Below are 7,731 nucleotides of genomic sequence, written 5' to 3'. Positions count from 1 at the left end.
GTTAGGTTAGAACTTGAGTGTGATAGGATTGGGTCAATCTTGTGTTATTGGTGTATGTAATACTGTTAACTATAGTGAAATTCTTCCATAGTTGTGGAGGAGACTGGATGTAGGTTGCATAGCACCAGGCAACCGAACCAGGATACTTGCTGGTGTTAGCTTTTCTCTTCTCTGCTGTGTTCTGTTTTCTGATATTCATGAGACAAAAATAAATTATCTCATAAATTTCTGCTGCTGAGTTCAAACAGAATCAAAACTGCAAAGTTATTTTAAAAGGGTAATAACAGCAACTAAAAAGGAAAGCATAGATTCAACCCCCCCTTCTCTAAGCCTACCACAACCTTCAATTGGTATCAGGAGCTAAGGTCTCAAGAATCAAGCTTAACCGCTTGGAGCAAAGATTCAATGGCGAACAACTTGGGCACAACCACAGTTGCTTACACCCTCACTGAAGGCCAGTCAAACAACCGGCCACCTTTCTTCAACGGGAAGAACTATTCCTACTGGAAAGAAAGGATAAGGATCTTCATCCAATCCATTGACTACAACTTATGGAAGATCGTTGTGAGCGGTCCAAAGATCCCAACAAAAACAAGTGCTGATGGAGTGGTGACTCCAAAAGAAGAAGCTGAATGGAATGAAGATGACAAGAAAAAGATAGAGCTGAATGCTAAAGCAATCAACCTTCTTCACTGTGCTATCAGCTTTGAAGAGTACCGGAAGGTGTCTAGATGCAAGACAGCCAAAGAAATCTGGGAAAAACTCCAGGTTACATATGAAGGCACCAAACAAGTCAAAGAAACGAGGATTGATATGCTGCGAAAAGAGTACGAGATGTTTAGCATGAAGGATGGAGAAAGCATTGATGAAGCCTTTGAGAGATTCTCAATCATAATCAACAACCTTGATGCTATGGGTACAAACTATGCAGAACAAACCTTGGTGAGAAAACACTGCCACTGTCCTAACCGAGAGTAACAACATAAGTCCCATAACCTATGATGAGCTGAGAGGAAAACTCTTTGCCTATGAAGCCACACACACAAACATAGACTCAAAGAAAAAAGGAATAGCCCTCAAGTCACAAATAGAACCAAAAGAGAGTGAGTCTAGTGATGGTATTTCAGATGACGAGCTTTTGTTTTTTGCTAGGATATTTAGAAGAATGATGAAGAGCAAGGGCAAATACAAAGGTTCAAGTTCAAAGGAGCACAAAATAGACTTGAGCAAGGTGACATGTCATCATTGCAAGGAGGCTGGACACTTCAAATCAAACTGTCCAAAGCTCAAAAAGGAAGACAAAGGAAAGAAGGAAAGGAAGAGAGTACTCATGGTAGCTTGGGAAGATCTTGAGAATGACTCAAATGAAGAAGAAGAATCTGAAGGAAATGACAAAGACTGTTTCATGGCTGAAAACAACAATCTTGATGAGGTAAATTATTATGATTTGACCATTGAGGACTTGCATGCTATTATTGATGATCTTACTTTAAACACATCAAAACTGCTTGATAAATACAATGAATGTAAATCTGAAAGAGATGTGTTAAGAGATGAAAATGATTTTTTAAAAGAAAAAGTAAAGGAAACTGAATGTGCTTTGGACATCATTGAAGAAAACAGATTTCTAAAATCTGAACTTGAAAAATTAAAAGGAAAGCACATTGTGGATCCCTCTCATGAGTTAATTGCTGAAAATGAAAGATTAAATGATATGATTAAAAGGCTGAATGTTGACTTGGCAAAATTTGCTCAAGGTTCTAGTAACTTGGACAAATTACTTGCAAGTCAAAGACCACTGTTTGAAAAATCTGGTTTAGGCTACATAGCCAAGGAAGATGCTGTTTCCAACACTTCCTCTATGAAATTTGTGGCCTCTTCATCAAATACTAAATCCATACCAAATAAATCAGGTATCGGATATGTTTCAACTTGTGAAGAAAAATCTGATGAAGAATACACAAATGAAGCTGAAATTTCACCAAGAACTGGTCCGAGTTCAAACCGGCCAGGTTTGGGTTATATTTCGAAAAATGAAGCTGCTTTTAAGAAACCAATTTTCTATAACAAAACCTCATTTTCGAAAAATCCAAAGAGCTCTAAAAATTCTGGTGAAAACAGTTTTGCAAAGAGGAACAATTATAACAAAAATCAATTTGTTAAAGGAAATGTGTCTCCCCCAAAAACCAGAAAATTTCAACCATTTAATCACTTCAAGCAATTTAACTCACCCAAGTTTCAGCGACACACACCAGAAAATCATTGTGTTAATTGCAAAAAATTTGGTCACTCATATGCACAATGCTTCATTGAAAAGAGAGTTGTAGGAAACAAGGTCTACAATGTTGTTTGTGATTTCAATGCACTTGGGCAACCAAGATGGATTAACTTCAAAGGATCCAAATTAATTTGGATACCTAAGACTACTTGAAACCCATCATACAGATTTGCCTAGCATCCAAGAATAAAAAGGACATGTGGTACATGGATAGTGGATGTTCAAGGCACATGACTGGAAGGTCAACCTACTTCATCAAACTAAATAAGTATGACGGAGGTTTTGTGACCTTTGGAGATGATGGCAAAGGTAAAATCATTGCAGTTGGAAAAGTAGGTAATGAGCAATCTACTTTCGTTGATGACGTGCTTTTAGTTTGTGGTTTAAAGCATAATCTTTTGAGTATTAGCCAGCTGTGTGATTTAGGATATTTAGTTGTTTTCAAAAGACTTGAATGATGTGTTGTTAATGAAAAAATAAATAAAGTGATGTTTGTTGCCAAGCGTTTCAATAATATGTGTGGACTTACTCTTGATGAACTAAAGGATCAAAATGTAGCTTGTCTTCACTCTAAAGAATCTGAAAAGTGGTTGTGGCACAAGAGATTGGGCCATGCAAGTATGTTTCAAATAAACAAACTTGTAAAGAAAGAGTTAGTAAGAGGTCTTCCTTTGATAAAGTTTGACAAAGACATCACTTATGATGCTTGCCAAATGGGAAAACAAACAAAAAATTCTTTTAAACCAAAGGAAGACATCTCTACTAAAAGACCACTTGAGTTGCTACACATTGATTTATTTGGTCCAACAAGAACTCAAAGCCTAGGTGGTAAACATTATGGTTTAGTAATTGTGGATGACTACACTAGGTTTGGCTGGGTTTTATTTCTTGCACACAAAAATGAAGCCTTTTCGGCCTTTGAACCTTTTTGCAAGAAAATTCAAAATGAAAAGGATTTGAAAATCTCTTCTATAAGAAGCGATCATGGAACTGAATTTGAAAATAATTTGTTTGAATCCTTTTGTGAGGAATTTGGAATATCTCACAACTTCTCTTGTCCAAGAATACCACAACAAAATGGTGTTGTGGAAAGAAGAAATAGAAGCATACAAGAGATGACAAGAGCCATACTTTGTGAGAGTAATGTTCCAAAATTCCTTTGGGCTGAAGCGGTTAACACAGCTTGCCACATTTTAAATAGAACAATCATAAGGAAATTTTTGAAGAAAACCCCTTATGAACTTTGGAAAGGCTACCCACCAAACTTAGATTACTTTCACATCTTTGGATGCAAATGTTTTGTTTTAAATAACAAAGAAAATTTGGGAAAATTTGATCCAAAGGCTTATGAGTGCTTGTTTGTAGGATATTCCACAACTAGTAAAGCATATAGGGTTTATCATCAAGATGCTAGAATTATTGAAGAGTCCATACATGTTACATTCTGTGATACTAACTTGGTGCAAAGTATTTTGGAAGATGGTGATGCAGGAAATCAAGCTCAAAAGGAGGATGAAACAGCTCAGAATCATGGAAAAGAAAATTCTGGACAAGCTGAACCAGAAACAGCAAATGCTGAAAATTCAAGAGACAATTCCATTTTGTCTCATGAATCTGAAGGAAATTCTGCAGACAACAGCACACAGAATCCCTTGGTGACTGAATCTGCATCCAAGCCCACCAGACCTCGTGAATGGAGATTCTTGAAGAATTATCCTGAGGAATTTGTCATTGGGGACGTCTCTCATGGAGTGCAAACTAGGTCCTCCACTAGAAAGGCAAATTAAGGTTTAAACATTGCCCTTCTTTCACAAATAGAGCCTCAAAACGTCAAGGAAGCCCTTAGTGACCCCTCTTGGATTAAAGCTATGGAGGATGAGCTTCTTGAGTTTGAAAAGAACAAAGTGTGGACGTTGGTTCCAAGGCCAAGTGGAAAGAAAGTAACCGGCACCAAGTGGATATTTCGGAACAAGTTGGGAGAAGATGGTAGCATTGCAAGAAACAAGGCAAGGCTAGTGGCACAAGGATATGACCAAGAAGAAGGAATAGACTTTGATGAATCCTTTGCCCCTGTTGCCCGAATGGAAGCCATAAGACTTCTCTTAGCCTATGCCGCATTTTGTGGTTTTAAATTATACCAAATGGATGTGAAATGTGCATTTTTGAATGGTGTGATAGATAGAGAGGTATATGTGGAGCAGCCCCCTGGTTTTGAAAATAAAGAACATTCTAATCATGTTTTTAAATTGTCTAAAGCTCTCTATGGTTTAAGACAAGCTCCTAGAGCTTGGTATGAGAGACTTAGCTCTTTTCTTTTGAAAAATGGTTTCAAAGAGACACCACTGATACAACTCTATTTATCAAGAACTCTAATGATTCTTTTATTTTAGTCCAAATATATGTTGATGACATTATTTTTGGATCAGCAAATGAATCCCTTTGTACTGAATTCGGAAAGCTCATGACAAGCGAATTTGACATGAGTATGATGGGTGAACTTAATTTTTTCCTTGGGCTGCAAATTAAACAAACTGAAAACGGTATTTTCATTCATCAAGAAAAGTATGCCAAGGAATTAGTTAAGAAATTTGGTATGAAAAATGCCAAACCCATGGGAACTCCCATGCATCCTAATTCTAAATTAGATAAGGGAGAGACTGAGAAAGATGTTGATGAGACTAGGTATAGAGGGATGATCGGTTCTCTTATATATCTAACTTCCTCTAGACCCGATATTTTGCAAAGTGTTGGATTATGTTCTAGATTCCAATCCAAACCTAAAGAGTCACATCTTTCTGCAGTTAAAAGGATCATTAGATATGTTCACGGCACATCCAATTTTGGTCTCTGGTATCCTAAGATTGATGATTTTTCTGCAGTTGGTTATTGTGATGCAGATTTTGCTGGTGATAGAGTTGACAGAAAGAGCACTTCTGGTTTATGCTGCTTCCTTGGAAAGTCCTTAAATGTTTGGTCAAGTAAGAAGCAACCAACAGTGACCTTATCCACTGCAGAGGCTGAGTATATAGCTACTTCTTCTTGTTGTTCTCAGCTTTTATGGTTAAAAACACAGCTTGCTGATTACAAGTTAAATGCTGAAAATATTCCCTTAATGTGTGATAATATGAGTGCCATCAATATTTCTAAAAATCCAGTTTTGCACTCTAGGACAAAGCATATTGAAGTGAAATTTCACTCAATAAGAGAACATGTCCAAAATGGGGATATTAGCATTCAATTTGTTAAATCTGAGGAGCAATTAGCAGATATTTTCACAAAACCATTAGCTGAGGATAGATTCTGCATGCTTAGGACTTGTCTAGGCATTTTGAGCTATGATTTTCTGTTTGAATAGTGCTGATATATTTGCTGGAGCTTTTTTTGTCTCATAAATAGGTATGAGACAATTCTGGGCAGATGATGAATGTTTCTTTCAAGACAGCATGTTCTGGACTTGCTTAAAGTGAAACTCAATCTGGGCCAACTTCAAGATTCAGATCAAGAGTGGTCCAAATGTGTTTCATTAAATCCAAATCACTTCAAGGCCCAAACATGAATGTCACAAATTTTTTTAATTTTAGTGGCCTGTGTGTTTATTTTTATTTTTGTCCAAAAGGGATTTCTAGTGTGACTTGATTTTTAAAGATTTTGAAAATTTAAAATTAATTTTTAAATCAAATCAAATCTTTCTTTTATGATGTCATGTCTTTTCAAGTCTTTTCAATTGGTGATGCAGTTGCATGGTTTTGCAAACTTGCTTTTGGGTTCGGTTACCAACACTCCCTCTCTTCCCTCCATAACTTCTCCTCAACCCTTCGGTTTCTTCCCTCTCACACCACTATCTCTCTTCCATCAAAAGCATCAATTTAACCAAAATGGGGAAGAAAGTCATTGCCAAAAGAGCACCTCGTGAGAAAATCCATAAACTTCCAGGTTTTCCTAGACCATCAACCCGTTCTCAAGACACCACCTTCACTCCCTCACCTTCTCCTCCTACCTCTCCTCCTCGCTGTGACCCCATGGCTCGGACCAAGAACACTCCAAGGTATCCTGCTCCTGCCAAACCAACGCCATCCAAACCAAGCTCCACAAAATCTAGTTCATCCAAGGGGAAGCGTCCTGCTGTTGAAGAACCTGTTCCTGAGCCTGCAAAACCTAAGTCAAGGTCTGTTCCTGTGCGTTCATAAAGAGGTAACCCTCATCACCCTCTCAAATCTGTTAGCGAACCAGACATTGATCCCTTTGCTCACAAATCACACTTCATGACATCTCACTCAGACTATAACCCTCATCGTTTCAAATCTGCCATGAACCATGACTTTTATGAGGGAGTTATTCAGTACCGTCATCTATGTCCCTCTTTTCTTGCTGATTTACCTGATTTGAAAAAGAAAGGATTTCCTTTTGTTGAAAATCTGGAATTTTTAGACTGGAATCACCTTTTCAAAATCAAAAAATCAGTATATCCTAAGTTAGTCAAAGAATTTTATGCAAACATGACTTACCATGAAGGAAGTGTGCATTCTTATGTTAAGGGCAGAGACATTATCTTGAATAATGAGACAATCAGTGACTCCTTGAAGTACACTGATGTAGGGCCGTGTGCTTATACATCTGTGAAGTGGGATGAAGGTGTTGGTATCTCTTACCATGATGCTCTTGCTCACATTTGTGAACATGTTTCTTTAATTGATGGCATCACACCCACTCACAAAGTCCTAGGATATGAACGTGCTCAGTTGCATCGTATTATCAACCACATTTTAATTCCTCAAAGTGGTTCATATCAAAGGGTTTCTTACACGGACACACTTATTTTGTATGCCCTAATCACTAAAACAGAAATCTCTTTTGCCTATTTGATGGCTAGATACATGTTTGATTCTGTTAGAAGTGTGAAGGATAAAGCACTACCTTATTGCATGTTTTTGACTTGCATATTTGAGACTTTTGGTATTGACTTGTCAAATGAGGCTTACGAAAATAAACATTCATACCTAAAAGGGGGTGGTTCAGTGAAACAGCAAAAAGGGCCAACTAGATCTGAGAGAGTGGTCTTAGATGATGATGATGAAGAGTACATACCAGATGACTCTCCTCCTCCTTCCACTGAGGGTACTTCCATTTCCACTGGGAAGAAATCAGCTCTGCTGAATGTGGTCAAAGATGTTGCTCAAGAGTTTGTCTCCCAATCAAATCATTTGATTGCAATGAGTAAGGAACAAAGAAAGCTAGCTAGCAAGCATGAGAACTTCCTGAAAAAATCAAGAGATAGGGTGGCTGTGCTTATGAAATTCATTGATAACATGAATGAGGATGAAGATCAAGCCACTGAGGATGAAGAGGAAGCTGGATCAAAAAGGGATAATTCTGATGCCTAGAATTTGTCTCATGAAAACTGCTGCTGCTGCTCTCTTTTTGTCTCATGATTTCTGTTTCTTTCGTTACTTTTG

The sequence above is a fragment of the Arachis stenosperma genome, chromosome 9 (assembly GCF_014773155.1).
Source record: "Arachis stenosperma cultivar V10309 chromosome 9, arast.V10309.gnm1.PFL2, whole genome shotgun sequence".
Classification (NCBI taxonomy): domain Eukaryota; kingdom Viridiplantae; phylum Streptophyta; class Magnoliopsida; order Fabales; family Fabaceae; genus Arachis; species Arachis stenosperma.
This window is presented reverse-complemented; position numbering follows the sequence as displayed.